We start from the raw sequence: 16903 nt of genomic DNA on the forward strand, positions 1-16903 counted from the left end.
CAAAAAAAAAAAAAAAAAAATGCAGGTATATACTTTGATTATATCACCCACTTATATTTGTAAAATTCCTTATATTTTTATTACAAAATAACTTTTCTCAAAACACTATAAAATAATTATAAGGTTTTCTGACACACCACTATGATGTTCTTTCTTAATAATTATGCAAAAATAGAGATGGTTATGTTCTGGCCACTCAGGAGAACACAATGCTTTGTGTGATGAACAGAGTTACTAAGGCACACACACACACACACACACACACACACACACACACACAAGCAAATAATCTCTATAACACATCTCATAAGCTTATATTATTTGACATTTACCTAGCAACTATGTGGTGTCTAGCATCACATTAAATGAAAGATACAAGGGAAAAAGCTAAGAAAATATTAATAGAGGCCTATCAGAATTACACATTATTTCTCAACAGAGTCTCTAAAAGTCAGAAGGTCCTGAACAGATATTTTCCAGAACCTAAGAGACCACAGATGTCAGCCCAGACTTCAGTCCCCATATTTGGAGAAACCAAGACATGTATGACAAAACCAAGTTTAAAATAATGCAGCCAGCAAGAAATTACTAGAAGGAAAACTCCAACAAGGAGTTTAAGTACACCCAAGCAAACACAAGAAATTAATCATCTCACAGCAAACCTCAAATAAGAGAAATATGCACACAAAAATACACAAAGTACAACCACCAATATCAAAAACCCAAACTAACAATTATTGGTCATAAATATCTCTCAACATCAGTAGATTCAATTCACCTATAAAAGAACAGGCTAACCAAATGGATGGATAAACAACAAACATACAACAAATTTATATCAGCAACAAAGATAGCCATTACCTCAGAGTAAATGGCTAGAAAAAGATTATCCAAGCAAAATGAACCCAAGAAACAAGCTGGAGTAGTATCTAATAAAATAGACATTTAACCAAAAGTAATCAACAGAGAAGGGGAAAGAAACTTCATAGTCCTCAAATCCACCAATATAATGTTTCAATTGTGTATGTATGTATATATATATATATATATATATATATATATATATATATATATATATATATATACATAAAGCAAGGGAATCCTCATTCTTAAAAGAAACATTACTGCAGCTTAAATCACATGGCATACCTCACATAATAATAGTGGGGGACTTCATCACCCCACTCACAATAATTGACAGATAATCAAAAGAGAAACTAAACAGAAAAGTTTTGAAACTAACAGATGTTATGAAACAAATTGACCTAAAATATATCTGCAGGATGTTTCAAACAAAAGAATTTTGAACATGAAATGTATAACATCTTCCTAGGACTGCACAGAACTTTCTCCAAAACTGGCTGCATAATCAGTCACGAAATAAGCCTAAACAGAGACAAGAAGAATGAACCAATGTCATGCGCCTCATCTGATCAAAGATAGACTTCTACTACAACAAAAGCAAAAGAAAGTCTACATACTCACAGAAACTAAACAACTCTATACTCAATGATCATTTTGTCAGAGAAGAAATGAAGAAGGAAATTTAAAACTTTTTGAAATTCAATTAAGTTGATGGTACAACATACCCAAACTTATGGAAAACAATGAAAGCTGTGCTAAGAGGAAAGTTCAAAACACTAAGTGCATTCATAAAGAAAGTGTAGCTATATCATACTAGCAAATTAACAGCACACTAAAAGCTTTAGAACAAACAGAAGCAAAGACTCTAAAGAAGAGGAGGCAGTGTGAAATAGTCAAACTCAGGGCTAAAAATCAATGAATTAGGAACAAAGAGAAAAATACATAGAACAAACAAAATTCTTCCTTGACAAAATCAACAAGATAGACAAACCATTATCCAAACTAACTAAAAGGCAGAGAGACAGTACCTAAATTACAAAATGAAAAGTAATGAAAAGGGAGATATAACAACAGAAACTCAGGAAATTAAAATAATCATTAGATCTTAATAAAAAAAACATTACTGAACAAAAGTATAAAATCTGGGGAAAAAAGATGATTTTCTAGACAGATACCACTTACTAAAGTTAATTATCAGATATTTAAGCTTAATCACGTGCTAAATTTCAGTATCAGATAAACCATCTAAACACCCATATAAAGCTTAAAGTAATAGAATCAGTTATTAAAATTTTCCCAATCAAAACAAAAACAAACAAAAAACAAAAACAAAACAAAAACAAAAAACCACCAGAGTGAGATTTTAATGCAGAATTCTCCAAGACTTTCATAGAAGAGTTAATACTTCCCAAATTAGTCCACCAAATATAAAAAGAAGGAACACTGTCAAACTCATTCTATGTGGTCACAGTCACATTGATACCTAAACCACACAAAAACTCAAAACAGAAACAGAATTTTAGATCTATTTCTTTTATGACTATTGATAAAATTATACTAAATAAAATACTTGCACTTGTAAACCAATTCCAGAAACTAATGTCTCTTCATGTTAAAAGCCTTGGGAAGATCAGGGATACAAGGCACATACCTGAATGTAACAAAAGCAATATACAGCAAGCTAATAGCCAACATTAAATTATGTAATGAGAAATTTAAAGGAATTCCACTAAATTCTGGGACAAAAGAAGACTGTGCACACTTTCTGTATTTATTAAATATAGCATGTGGAGTTCTAGCTAGTGAAATAAGAAAACAGAGATCAAGGGGATACAAATTGGAAATGTGAAAATCACTATCCTCAAATAATATGACAGTATACATAAGCAACTCCCAGAATTCTACCAGAGAACACCTGTAGGTTTTAAAAAAAAATAACTCAAAGAAATCAGTAACCCTCATTTATACAAATGGTAAATGGGCTAAAAAAGAAATGAGAGAAACTGCAACCTATACAATAGCCACAAATAATATAAAATCTTTTGGTGGAACTCTAACCAATCAAGTGAAAGACCTGTATGACAAGAACTTCAAGTCCCTGAAAAGAAATTGAAAAAGATAACAGAAGTGGGAAAGATATCCCTTGCTCATAGATTAGTGGGATTAACAGTGAAAGTGGCCATTTTTTTCAAAGCAACCTACAGGATCAATGCAATTCCCATTAAAATTCCAGCAGAGTTAATTCCCTGGACCTCTGGGAATGCTCAGTGACTGAGAGAGCAATTGAAGAACCCACATAGAATGGATTATGGCCTCTGGCACATATGTAGCAATTTTGTACCTCAATCTCCATGTGGGACCTCCACAACTGAAGCAGAGTTTCTCCATATAGTAGGACTGTGGTATGCAATCCCCAACAAAGTTGCCTTGTCTGGCCTCAGCAGAAGAGGATGCACCTATTCTGGCAAAGACTAGGGGCATACCTGCGGGTTTCACCCTCTTTGAGAAGAAAGGGAGGGAATAGGAGGTGTCTCTGGGGAACTCTGATGGTGAGCAATGTTTGGGATTAAATAAAGAAATATTTTTAAGAGAAAGAAAATGGCCATCTTATCAAAAGCAATCTAAATATCCAATGCAATTCACATCAAAATTCCAACACACTTTTTACAGACTTAGTAAGAGCAATTCTCATCTTCATATAGCAAAACAAAACAAACAAACAAACAAAAAACCAGGATAGCTTAAAACAATTTGGAATAATAAAAGAACTTCAGGAGGAATCACCATCCCTGACACCAAACTGTGTATTCAGGAGCAATAGTGATAAAATTACATGGTATTGATACGGAGACAGGCACATTGATCATTGAAATGGAGTCAAAGTCCCAGATATAAACCCAAAGACCTATAGATGCTTGATTTTTGATTAAAAAAAAAGTCCAAACTATACAATTAAAAAGAAAAAAATGAAAGAAAGCATCTTCAATAAATGGTACATATCTAACTGGATGCCTGGATGTCAAAGAATTCAAATATAACCATATTTATCACCCTTCACAAAACTCAAGTTTAAGTGTTTCATAGACCACAGCATACAAACAGATACTCTAAAATGTAATAAAATAGAAAGTGGTAAATAGCCTTGAACACATTGATACAGGAGTCACTTACCTGAACAGAACAGCAATGGCTCAGGCTCTAAGATCAATAACTGATAAATGGGACCTCAAAAAAAAATAGAAAGGCTTCTGTAAGCAAAGGACACTCTCAATAGGATAAAACAGCAGTCTACATATTGGTAAAGTATCTTCACTACCTTTACATATGATACAGAGCAAGTATCCACAATATACAAAGAAATCATGAAGTTAGGCACCAACAAACCAAATAACCCAATTAAAAAAAAAAAAAAAAACATAATCCTGAGCAGAGGATCTTGAATGGTGGAAAAGAACTTAAACAAATGTTCAGTGTCCTTGATCACGAGGAACATCAATACAACCCTGAGATTCAATTATAAACCTATCAGAATGGCAAAGACCAAACCAGTACAAGTTGGCAAGGATGTTGAGCAAGGGGAATGCTCCTCTATTGCTTGTGGCACTGCAAACACTTTTAAAATAAATCTGATTTTTTTTTTTAGTAAATTGGAAATAGTTCTACCTGAAAACCCATCTATTCTGTTCTTGGCCATATATCCAAAATAACTAGAGGAGGTAGAGTACATCTCTGGGAGGTACCAGAGACCTAGGATGGGGTGACTCTCAGGCTCAATACAGACATAGTGATATACATTGAAGAGTCCAATTCTTATAACCAGGTAGGCCCCCAGTGGATGGATAAAGTCCCCAACCCACCCACAAAACTTCCATTCAAAAATTTGCCATGCCTTAAATCCAGGGACCGAGAGGAGCAGAGGATGGTGGCCAACTAATAGTCGGTCCTACTTGAGACTCATCCCATTGGCAAGATCCAATTCCTGGCACTATCAGTGATCCTCTTCTATGCTTAAAGACAGGATCCTAGCATTTAACTTTTCTCTGAGAGACTTCATTTAGGAGCAGAAGCAGAGATAAAGGTCCACAGCCAAATATTTGAGGTGCTCCAGGCACTCTTACTGAAGAGTTAGGGGAAAGATTAAGGACCCCAAAGGGGATAAGAACTACACAGGAATACCATAAGAGTAAAATTACCTGGTCCTTTTGGGGCTCTCAGAGACTGAGACACCAACCAAATGGTATATGCGGGCTGAAATTAGACCCCCACAAATTGTAGCAGATGTGCTGCTCAGTCTTCACATGAGTCCCCCAACAACTGAAGCTGAAGCTGTCCCTAAAGCTGTTGCCTATCTGTAGAATCCATTCCCTAACTGCACTGCCCTCTCTGACCTCAATGGAAAAGAGTGCATCTAATCTGGTAGTGACTTGATGTTTCAGGGTTGGGGACACCCAAAAGGGGCTCCAACTTCTCAGAGAACAAGGAAATAGAGGAGAGACTGTGTGAGGGGAGGACTGGAAGGTGGGCAGGGATCAGGAAATAAAATGAATAAGCAAAACATATGAATAAATAAATAAATAAACAGGAAAAGAAAGATTATTGCATAAATATTTGCAGTACCATATGATATATTATATGGTGTTAACATATTATAAATAGCAATATAGATGCAAAATTATACTTTGATGAAGTCCATGCATATCATCATAAATGCATAAAGGCAAATACTGTGAAAGATGGTATTTGTTTCCAAAGACAGATTCTAAAAGTATATTTTATTAAGTGGTTCAGATATGTGCAATTATATTATGTCAATATTTGCATGTTTGAAAATATTAAACACATATGATCTCATCAAAGAAAGTAGTAAGCAAGTACACATATATGTAGATAGTAGATAGATAGATAGATAGATAGATAGATAGATAGATAGATAGATAGATCGATAGATAGAGATATAGGGTGTGTGTATAACAATTCTACAATGTATACAACTACTGGTCAAGCAGAATAAAACAGTTCAAATAAAAGTACTTTCAGTTGTTCAAAAGGTGAGATAATAAATTGTCCTGAGAGATTATAGTATGTGATCTTTTAATCAGAATGCAAATATATTAAATGAAAAGAATTTCAATATGTTGAGCCAATCTTCTATGCATTACTTATCTTAAATTCTGCCTTTTATATAGTATATTGATATACGAAATGATTCTTGTACCAACTCTATTTTCTTAAAAATTATTTACAGTGTGGTCTTTTGAAAACTTACAAAGTATAATAAAAATATTCTACAAATAAGTTAGCAACCACAGTATATTCCTTTAAACCCTTATCTTTAATCTAAGATCCAAATGAATAACATTTTTTGACATTGTAAAACACATGGAAATAAGTGACAGGAAAGTATTATCCTATACATTTATGAGTTTTTAAGTGTTCACGAAATAAGTGAATTTATCATACTAAGGAAACATTTTCTACATTTTCTAGGATTACTTGAAATGAATAGAAGATACACAAATTCCCAATGAAATAATTGCACATATTTATTTTTTGTAGAAGTCAATATTTAATTTTGAGCTGACAAAGAGAATGTTTTGCACAAGATATACCATTAGAGAATTATCTCAACTTGTTTATAAGTACAGTAAAATATTAGCTGTATTAATTTCAAGACATTGGTGATATGTTAGTCACTAAAAATATATAGGTTTCACATTAAGAAAAAAAATCTATGAAGCATTTACCCTTGGTGTTTTTTTCATCAAGAATGACCTCAGATTTTAATTATCTACTTTATTTCTCTGTGAATTCCATGGTTCCTGTTGGGCTGCCATATGAGTCTGAATCTTTATTTACCTAAATGCTGTCTTGTCTGAGTCTGTGTGACGCTGTATCCTCAACAAAGGTCTTTGCCTTATCTTTTATTGAAAAATACAGAAGGTATCATATGGGGAAGGAATGAAGGACACTTTATAAAAATCTTTAATAAAGTTTTACAAGGAGTGAAATCACTTAAACCTACTGGCCCAGATAACGAACCAACACAATACTATCAAGAAATATACACATGGTGCATCCAACATTTGTTGTGGAAGTATTCATTTTATAAGGCTGCTTTCATGCTATTTTCCAATTTTAAAAATGTATTTCCACAATTAATTTACACACATGAATTATTCATGTATCAAGATATGTCCTGATAAGCCCTTAGAAACAGTGATAATGGGAATGACCTCCGGTTTGATCAAGAGACTTTGTTTATTGCCTTGCTTGTTCCTGGACTTTTATGTTTATTGTTTACTTGTTTCTCAACCTAGAACTGACCATATTACTTGCATATAATTTAAATGGTTTAAAGCAGATTGGGAAAAAATAAACCCCACCTCAGCCTCAGAACTGGCTGGGGTCATGATTTGAGAGAGAGAGAGAGAGAGAGAGAGAGAGAGAGAGAGAGAGAGAGAGAGAGAGAGAGAGAGAGAGAACAAGCAAAAGACAGAAAAAGACATGAAAAAGTAAGTAACCTGATTAAACTTGTGGATCAGCTTAAGTTGGAAAATTTGATTACATGGGAAGTCCAAGTCAAGTAAAGTTTATTGCTACATTGTTCTAAAGGCAGGTTAACAAATAGGGTTAGTGCTCATTATGACAACAGTTTTAAGTTTTAAGTGACCTTAATATATATTATCAACTCTGGCTTTGAAGTCCACAAAAAGTTCCAGGTTCAGAATGTAAGATATTTTCATAACCCTGCTTTGCCACACTAGGGAAGTTTAGATATTGACTTATAAGACTGGTTACTTGTACTCAGAGCTACTCTGGAAAATATTTCTAACTTCACTAAAAATAAATCAATATTAGTTGATGAAAGATTATACAACTTTGTAAGAGGCACACATACTCAAATTGGTCTCTAACTACCTGAAAACAACTTCCAACAATATGTGGTCTGTGGAGTAAAGAGCAAAATAACTTACCTTTGACTTACAATTGATTTTAGTTGTTGGATGACACTAAACTAATCAATATCAGTAATAATGGCAGAAGCTAAGCTCTCATGTTTAGAAGTTCACTAAAAATACTATCTGCTTTTGAAGTGACATGAAGGGAGTGGACATGAAATCTCTACCATGAAATCCTATCTTGGTGCCCATCAATATATGCCTAAAGCAATGAATGTTATCCAGATGATCACAATACCAACATGTGGTGCTAAAATGAATATAATGAGCTTCTGCAATGAAGTTTTGGCTGAAAGTATAGAAGGGGCTGCTATAATGTGTAAAATACACAACAGAAATTCTATCCAGACAATAGAATTAATCTAGTTACATCTTTTCTATTTCTCCCAATATTTGCAACGTCTCTAGCTATGAATTCTCTTTCCATTTGCAAAGTGATTTTCCTTATATAAAAAAATATAAATAGGTCAATATTTCACAATCACAGAAAACAAAAGCATCAGCATGAGAAAAATAATACCTTCTGTGGTTTATTACCAGAAATAGAAAACTTCTTTTCCACTTTATCTCCTGCAAGCAAATCTTTATTTTATCTTTTGTCTCAGTCAGTCATAACCAAAACTGGAATTGTACTTCATAGATCTATATATTACTGGATGATTTATCAAGGAGTACAACTATGTATGGAGTATTCAAAAGGCAAGCATAAATTGTACCTGTGCAGAATATTAGTTAAAATGGGCAATGTTTAGTTAACATCCTGTGTTCTCAGATGAGATTCTTTACTTCACCCAGAAAAGAAAGTACAAAAAGCACCCAATAAATAAATGTACAAGATAAGTATATAAGAATAGATATTTATGGGAGCTGAGCATGGTGATGCACTTTGTTAATCTCAGTACTTGGGAAGCAGAAACACATAGGTCTCTGACAGTTTGAGGCCACCATACTCTACATAGAGACTTCCAGGACAATCACTGTTTCATAGTGAGACAGAATCTCAAAAGAAAAGAAAATATGAGTGACATAAATAAGAACAATATAACCAAAGTTTTAAAAAGTAGAAACAGCAGGCTGAGGTAGTACTTCAGAAACAATTCTACTAGCTTTCAGTCACTATTTTAACAAGTAACTAATAGCCCGACATGTGACAGCATAGTGCAATGCTGCTTATCATATGCTCCTTTGAGTTTAGTTTCCTCTTCCTCATCAGTCTGTTTCAGGAACTTATATTGATGATGAGAGTTCCCGAACTCATCAATGTATAACATAAGAGATTTGCTCTGCAAAGAATCGCAAGCGTCTATCCTAGCTTACATATTCATTTGCAAACCCATCTTATCTTCTTCTCATGAGAAAAAATGCAATTTTGTCTTCTGAATCATGCTGAAAAGAAAAAAAAATCCTCTCATTCAGTACAATGTAGTTCAATTAGTTTTGTGTAAGCTGTGACTTCAAAGGCAATGTAGCATCTTTTGTAGCTTTAAACCTAGTCTTCTGAAAAACTAGCTCTTCAAATGGTATTGTGCTTTTCTTTCTATAATGATTTCCCTGTGTTCTTTAATGCATACAGTGAGATACAGTCGTGAGCACTCCCATTTCTCTCTTCCAACCTCATGTGTTCGTTTTTAAAGCTTGCATAATTACCCACTACCCATAACACAATTATGCTTCCTATCTGTGCATGGGTTTGAGGACATGCAATGGAATATGAAAAGCCTAACAATGGGATATCATAAAAACCAGATGATACTCTCTCCACCAACAGCTATCAACTGCAATACCTTTTCAAGAAGAGCAACTTCTCATCTATCTGCAATTTTGTCTGCCCTGAACTTGTATATGTCTAGGACATGTTATATAACGATAGCTTCTGTTGATTTCATAAGTGCAATAGCCATGCCATATCCAGAAGACAGAACTTCTCCCTGTCCTCCAGCTCTTATATTGTTTCTTTATATTGTTTCTGCTTCTTAATGGAGGTAATGCCCAGAGATGTCCAACCCAGATATCGTTGTTCTGATTGACTGATCTCATTCAGAGACTGAACACTCAAGTGCAAAATATCTGTAGAAGCTATGATTCCATACCATTTCAGATACCCCATCTGGAAAATAAGATATTACATAATTGATACAATAAATCCTTGATTTGTCTCATCAGTATATCTGTTAAACAAAGCCTGGGCTATTTTATTCTTGACGGTTTCCTTTTCTAAAATGTACAACTGGAACACATTATGGTCATTCTTTTTTTTTAAAAAAGAGCTTATTAAATTAATTATGAATGAGAATTTATATTGTTTTTGATCTTTATTCCCTATTCTAAATATTTATATCAGTGTTGGGTAAATAAACAAGGGTACAATTACTAATATATACATTAGAAAATAGAGTGAAATAAATTTCCAAACTGGCATAGAAATGTACATTCCTGCAAACAGGACATAAATCAAACTAGACGCCTTTGTCCATACTTGCTGTTCTCTATGACACTCATTTCATTTTCTCTTATTTTCATTGCTAATATCTTAGGAGGAATGCCTTTGTATATTAATTGGTAATTTGATTATTTCCTTATTAAGTGTAAATCTTTAACCTATAGTTCTCTTAAAGATTACTTGTTGTTCTTAGTGAAAGTATTTTTCTCATATATAAACACACACACCAAGAGACACACAGACATATATATGTGTGTGTATGAGAAAAAAATAAGTGATTTTCTAAGCTACATATTTTTCTGATATATATTTACATAAATTTATACATATTTAATCTTTATACATTTATACAAATAAATATATATCACATATCACATGCCATATATCATATACCATATATCATATATCATCATGTATCATATATCATATTGGATATTGGATATTATAATTATACATTGTACATTATATATTTTTGTTTTTCACTTTCAATGATATGTTAAACAGAGGGGAGATGTTAATATTCAATTTCATAGTTTATTTTAAGATATTTTATGCATGATGCTTAAAAATCTATGCACAAATTGAAGTCATAAACTCAAACCTCTAAAGTGTCCCCGTTCTATTGTATGTAGTTTTATTTTCAACACATCAGACTATTTGTGTATAATGTGAGGTAGAAATAATTTGAATGTGAGAGGAGGGAGCTAGCATATCACATTTTCCTTATTTACAGCTATTGATTGATCAAACTGTCATTTCCCCATGCACTAAACCACAGCATCTTACTGAGGTACCCACTGTGTTCCAATGCCTCATCACTGCTCACCTGCTCATTACCAGCAGCTTCCTACCTACTATTTGCATTTAATGTTCAAAAACACACCTCATCACTTTAGTTGCCATATGCTGTGCTTCTTTGCTAGAAATAAGATTATATTGATGTTATTTTCATGTATCTGTACTTTCGGGTAATTTAGTCAGCAACAGAATGATGGCTAATTAAACTTTGAAATGTACATACAAACAAATAGATAATCTATCGAAATCACATTAGAACATGGCCCTTTAGAACACTTGCCATAATGATGTTTTGAGGCTGAATTATATATATGACAAGCAAAACATTTAAAATAGAATGTTAGTTGTAAGTATTGTCTAAAAAGTTACAAAATTTATTCCAGATAGTTTATTCTCTGATACTGGACAATAATAAACAGAAATGCAAATATCCTCAGAGCAACACAGTCTTATGCTACACTCTTAATTTTAAAAATCTTCATAATTTTACTATGAGGAATTTTATTAATCGATACTTACTCAAAATCTACCAAAGAATTCATCAAAATCAAGACACAAAACATTCTTAGAACTTACTTGATTAAACAGGAGAATCGATAAGTTTTTCAAAGTTTATACATAAATTTTGCAGACTAATAATTTCAGCCAATTTGAAATGTATGAAGGAGATGTGGCCATAACTTTTTTTTCTTATTTATTCGGTTGTTCATGTTTTAATCAAGACATCAGTAAAATAGTGTGAAGTGCAGAGCATTTACATAATTGGCTTCTGTGCCTTGAAAGTTGTACATTAAAACATATGAAACATACCTTGAGTGGCATACATGATTAGGTTACAAAAATGCAGAATGGTAGAAAAGTTGCTGATAGTGAGATTAGCATGGAAGTAAAGGTTGGTATCATTTGTTCAATGCGAGGAGAGGCCCTTGGTCCTGGGGAGGACTATTGTCACTATTTTTAATGTGATCATTTTCTCATTTCTTCTTTAAAAATATGTCTTGAGCATTTACTTGGTTTCTTTTACATGCTTAGGGGATAAGGGTCGATGGTAGAGTTTTTTTTTTTTCCATATTTCTCACATAACACTTAGCAATGCTGAGCACATAGCTCTGTTTAATCAACTCTCACTAGCTACTGTGCCAACTGTGCACACCAGGCTCCCAAAGCACCACTGAGCACCATTAGGGACATGTGGTGAGAGACAACAAAAGATTAGGAAGACTGTAAGATGACTTGAATGGCCCTGAGTTATTTAACTATCCATTCAGACTCACCTGAAATTCACTTTGTTACTCTACCATTAATCTAGCAAGAGATTTTAAAACAATGTCTATTTATTAAGCAGTAAATTTTATGAGTTTTAAACATAAATTATTTATTTAATACATTATTATATACTGGTGTGTATGTTATATAGACAAAACAAAATTAACAAAATTCATGTCAACTAAATTAATATGTTCCAGACTATTTATTTTAAAAGTAATATTACCATAAAAATCACCTGTTTGATTTTTACACTAATACTGACTGTGCTTTACTGTGTTGCTTTAATTCCACAGAAGTAACAGATTTCAAAGAACTTTCATATTAAAAATGAAGACTATATTTCCTGAAATTTCATTTCTACTTGCATAAAACAAATGAATCAGTGAATGTTCATATATATAATTTGCACTTTTAAAATTGCCAAAGTGAAATGTTATAATATCAAAAATAGTTGTAAGATGAACCTGTATAAATTTATAAAATTGTCAAAATATAAAAGATAGTCTAAAACCCTGGAAACTAAATTATTTTTAAAAAACAAGAATTTTGATTATTACATACATTAGAATGAGTAATAACATGCTGCTGAAGAATGATTGTTCCTTTCAATCCCGTGGACGAATTTGACAGATAAAATTTTTCTGAAAAAGACCTTCAACAAAGAAAAGTAATATTACTCCAGGCATCGACTCTGAATTATGATGGCAGGTTCTATGTCCTATTTCCATGGTGTGTGTGTGTGTGTGTTTGTGTGTGTGTGTGTGTTATAATTATGTTCTCTCTATTAGAGAAAGATTTATGACATATATAATAGTGCATTTACTAAACGGAGTTCTCTTCAGAAATTACACATTATTCAAGAAGATGGATTTTGGTTGCACTTTGCCTATTGATGGAGTAGATTCTTTTGTAAAGCTTTAAATATCAAAAAACTTTAAATTTGACCAGACTGTCAGTTAATCATCTCTGAAAAGATGCATTTAATTTTAGTTCTATTTTTTAATTGAATTGACATCAGGTAGTGTCCTGAAACATTACTCTCCACCCAATGGCACTGAGTAGGCAGAGCTCTTCATCCACCCAGGTAATATTCTCAACTGAGAGCTTCTGCTTCATAACTGGGACAAAGCACTCCTGATCTCTTCATGGAATGCATGTTTTAAAAGCCCACTTTCTTGCCCAGTTCACACTGCCAATAAAGACAGACATGTCAACAGCTGTCCTTCATACAGATGGCATTAGAACAACAGGTCAGTTTGGAGAAGGTGCTGTCATATTGTTACCTGGGTAACTAAAGGCACAATTTAAAAATGCCATACTGAGATAAAAATCAAGAGTAAATGTCTACGGTACCAAACTGCACCCACATCACTCAGTTACAGAAACATTAAGACAGGGGTCAAATCCCTTTAGCTTCCAACACCACCATTGTGTGTTGTGTGTATGTGTGGGTGGGAGGAGGGAGGGAGGGCAAAGAAATGCCTTCCAGCTTCCTTGGCTCTACTGGAGGGCTGGAGGGTACTCGGCTCTGGTGTTATTGGAACATAGAACTCTAGCTTTTTGCTTTTTTCTATATATTGGACTCAGAGATTACACTGTGTCTTTATGTGAATACAACATGCTAGCACTTACCAACACGAATCTGTCTACTTTCTCTTGTTTAAAAAGAAAGAAAGAAGGGAAGAAAGAAAGAAAGAAAGAAAGAAAGAAAGAAAGAAAGAAAGAAAGAAAGAAAGAAAGAAAGAAAGAGGGAAGGAAGGAAGGAAGGAAGGAAAAGAAAGAAAGAAAGAAAGAAAGAAAGAAAGAAAGAAAGAAAGAAAGAAAGAAAGAAAGNGAAAGAAAGAAAGAAAGAAAGAAAGAAAGAAAGAAAGAAAGAAAGAAAGGAAGGAAGGAAGGAAGGAAGGAAGGAAGGAAGGAAGGAAGGAAGGAAGGAGAGACAGAGGGAAGGAGGGAAGGAAAAGAAAGTGAGAGAGAGAGAGAAGGAAGGAGAATGGGGGTTATAGAAGGTGTAAGGTATGGGGGCATTAAGTGAGCACTTAGAGGATGTGGCTTCTCCTTTACTATGTGTTAATTGTGATGTTTAATGGATGTCCTTGTAGTTTAAGGTGACACTTTTTTTTTCAAATTTTTATCAGATATTTTCTTCATTTATATTTCAACTGCTATCCCCAAAGTCCCATATACCATCCCCCCTGCTCTGCTCCCCTACCCACCCACTCCCACTTCTTGGCTCTGGCTTTCCCCTGCACTGGGGCATATAAAGTTTGCTAGACCAAGGGTCCTCTCTTTCCAATGATGGCCAATTGGGCCATCTTCTGCTACATATGCAGCTAGAGACATGATTTCTGGGGGGTATTGGTTAGTTCATATTGTTGTTCCACCTATAGGGATGCAGACCCGTTCAGCTCCTTGGGTACTTTCTCTAGCTCCTCCATTGGGAGCCCTGTGTTCCATCTTATAGATGACTGGGAGCATCCACTTCTGTGTTTGCCAGGCACTGGTATAGCCTCACAAGAGGCAGCTATATCAGGGTCCTTTCAGCAAAAACTTGTTGGCATGTGCAATAGTGTCTGTGTTTGGTGGCTGATTATGGGATGGATACCCGGGTGGGGTAGTCTCTGAATGATCCATCCGTTCATCTTTGTTCCAAACTTTGTCTCTGTAACTCCTTTCATGGGTACTTTGTTCCCTATTTAAGGAGGAATAAAGTATCTACATGTTGGTCTTCCTACTTCTTGTTTTTCTTCTGTTTTGCAAATTGTATCTTGGGTATTCTAAGTTTCTGGGCTAATATCCACTTATCAGTGAGTGCATATAATGTGAATTCTTTTGTGACTGGGAATACTCCTCCATTGCTGGTGGGTTGGAAAATTGTAAAACCACTCTGGAAATCAGTCTGGCAGTTCCTCAGAAAATTGGACATAGTACTACCAGAAGATCCAGGAATACCTCTCTTGGGCATATACCCAAAGATGTTCCAACTGGTAATAAGAACACATGCCCCACTATGTACGTAGCAGCCTTATTTATAATATCCAGAAGCTGGAAAGAACCCAGATGTCCCTCAACAGACGAATGGATACAGAAAATGTGGTACATTTAAACAATGGAGTACCACTTGGCTATTAAAAGCAATGAATTTATGAAATTCTTGGGCAAATGGATGTATCTGGAGGATATCATCCTGAGTAAGGTGACACTTTAAATTTCTCTCTTAAGAATGACTTGAACCCTGCCACTCACAGTAGAATCTGCAGGAAAGGGAAGGTTTGATTTGGAGCTGACATTCTGTGTTGTAAGTTTATTTTTGATTGTTCTTTTTCTTTTTTTGGTTTTCACTGAAGGGAAACGATGCTCATTTTAAATGTGTAAATGCGCCCTTCCGGTCTGTGCCAGCACCAAGTCACCCTGGGAGTGGAGTTGGCGGACACCCCCAAGGTCCCAAGAGGACTCTCCACATGACCTTAGGACCACCAGTGAGTAGAAGACAACTTCTGTTCTATTCCAATCATGTGGGACAAGCACTAGGGAAGCAGAAAGCCCGTTGAGACCAGGGTCACAGTGCCTTCCAGTTGATGCCAGCACAAGGTCACCTGGGCCAGGAGTCTGAGGACACCCCCAAGGTTCCTAGAGGACAGCTTCTGAGGCAGACCCAGTTTCGGGCTCCAGATATCCAGGCACCTTCCTTGCCAGAGGACAGGTGTCCTCCCCACCCAGGAGGGCTTTGCCAAAGTAACTGAGGAAGCCATCTTGGTTCCCTGATCACTCCTAGACTAGTCTGCACAGGTAAGAGTGTGGTCTACAGAAGCTAACAGTTTCTAGGACGGGTCCTGTTTCAGGCCTTCATCTTCTGCCAGGAGGCAGGTCTGAACACCACATATTTGTGGGCCTTCACTGCGAGAGGAGAGCTTGCCTGCAGAGAGTGCTCAGGTCACTAAAACTCAGTAGAAATCTAGTCTCCCAGGTCTGCTGATAGAGGCTAACAGAATCATGGGAGGAACAAGCTCTAACCAGAGACAACTATAACAACTAACTCCAGAGATTACCAGATGGCGAAAGGCAAACATAAGAATCTCACTAACAGAAACCAAGACCACTCACCATCATCAGAATGCAGCACTCCCAACTCACCCAGTCCTGGGCATCCCAACACACCTTAAAACATAGACCTGGATTTAAAAGCATATCTCATGATGATGGTAGAGGACATCAAGAAGTACTTTTATTAACTTACTTAAAGAAATACAGGAGAACACTGCAAAAGAGTTACAAGTCCTTAAAAAAAATCAGGAAAACACAACCAAACAGATAGAAGTTCTTAAAGAAAAACAAGAAAGCACATCTAAACAGGTGATGGAAATGAACAAAGCCATACTAGACATAAAAAGGGAAGTAGACACAATAAAGAAAACCCAAAATGAGGCAAGGCTGGAGATAAAAATCCTAGGAAAGAAATCTGGAACCATAGATGCCAGCATCAGCAACAAAATACAAGGGATGAAACAATGAATCTCAGGTGCAGAAGATTCCATAGAGAACATCGGCACAACAATCAAAGAAAATGCAAAATGCA

Source organism: Mus caroli, chromosome 12 (assembly GCF_900094665.2).
Source record: "Mus caroli chromosome 12, CAROLI_EIJ_v1.1, whole genome shotgun sequence".
NCBI classification, from domain to species: Eukaryota; Metazoa; Chordata; class Mammalia; order Rodentia; family Muridae; genus Mus; species Mus caroli.